This window comes from Pinus tabuliformis, chromosome Q (assembly GCF_031772625.1).
Source record: "Pinus tabuliformis cultivar Carrire ecotype Pingquan chromosome Q, CPIR1, whole genome shotgun sequence".
Classification (NCBI taxonomy): Eukaryota; Viridiplantae; Streptophyta; class Pinopsida; order Pinales; family Pinaceae; genus Pinus; species Pinus tabuliformis.
This window is the reverse complement of record NC_142296.1, coordinates 407416311-407418037: the sequence shown is the minus strand read 5'-3', so window position 1 is coordinate 407418037 and position 1727 is coordinate 407416311.

Below are 1727 nucleotides of genomic sequence, written 5' to 3'. Positions count from 1 at the left end.
TGAGGCCCTAAACGATGTTTTTTGGGAAATTTGGGAGCAACATGGGTCCATGGACTGATGTTGCTCTCCCAAAGTTGTATTCCTCAGATAGATATTTCTAACGAGTTATTGTGCACGTCAAACAGAGATTGTATGCCCAAGTTACGACCCCAGGAAGTTGATGTACCAATTTACTCAAAACGGGGCCCATAATTTGGCGTTTCATATCCTAGGGTTAGGTTTTTGGATGTTTAGGGTTTTCCATTATTTCTCAACAATAAATAGGCCTTCGAGCCTTATTGTAACACAGTTCAGAGGCATATAGCCATGACATCTCTTCTCAGAGATAAGCTACCATCGCCCTAGTTGGTTTATTTCCATTTCTGTTTGTAAGCATATTTCAGTATTTTACATTAATGAAATGAAGTATTATTTCTACTGCATCTCTATATTTATGGTTGTTTCTATACTTTATTGTATTCATGTTTAAATTTGGATCAGTGGTATCGGAGCAGTCTGCTCTTTATACGTTTTTCTTTGCATGTCCCCAACGAGGTCGAGAAATAAGGAGTTAGGGCTTGAACTGGTCGAACCTTTGCAAGACTAGCCTCACAAATTTCGACGGCCTCCCATGGAAGATGAAAAGAAAGATGAGGGTGTAGGAGATCATATCAAAATCTTGCTCGAAGAGGCCCTCGAGTGACAAAGGAAAGCGATGATGGACAACTTTGCATAGATCCTTCAGCGGCTACCTAGAGGTGACGCATCAGCTTCCAACAGCTACTCTGGAATCGCTACACCCTTTAAGGTACAAGTTAATTTTGAAATCCCAATATTCGAGGGTCAAATAGACGCAGATGTCATATGGTTAAATCTTCTAGAAGGGTATTTTTATGTTCATGATTTTTCTAGTCGAGAAAAGATTATTTTCGCTCTTCTCAAAGCAGCCCCCCACGTCAAGGACCAGTGGGAAACCTACTGCGAGCAGAAGGATGAAAGTATGAACTCAATGTTTCCAGCCGCTCCCACCTGGAATTCATTCCAAGACGCCATCAAGGAGCAGTGTTACCCTGTCAAAAGCTATGAGGACAAATACATAAAGTGGACCACACTACGACAGGGAAGGGACCAAGATGTGCCAGAGTTCACAAACATTTTTCATACCCTTCGCACACAGTTGGGTATCAAGGATTCTTAGCTGCATTTGGTACTTAAATACTGCGGCTGCCTACACAGGTACATCCAGGATGAGATGGAGTTCCTGAACATCTCCTCACTCGGCATGGCATACCGATACGCTGTTAAGAGCGAGTAGAAGTTTAAACAGAAGAAGCGAGACTTTGGATCTGTGAATCCAAAGACCAAAGGACAAAGCCAAGGCAGGGTGATCCAAGAAAATCCGTTGAAGCCACAAGAAAAGAACAACACCATGAAGTCAAAGAAGGACACAGGAAAGTGGTGTGAGTTCCATAAGAGCCCCACTCATAACACAAGTGAGTGTCGGACGAAGCAGCCGTTGGTGGCCGAGTTGAAGGCTTCTGAATCAGATTCATGTTCCGACCTTGAGTTAGAACCCGACAAGGGGAATGACAAAGGGAAGCAGATCATTGATGTGGAGGCCAGTGCCACTATTGCCACCGCCAGGATCCAGAAGAATGAGCTTGAAGATCCAGAGGAGGGGGAGCGCCTTTTCCACTCAGAGATGTGGGTGAAGGGTTCGCTGCTACAATTCATTATTGACAGTGGGA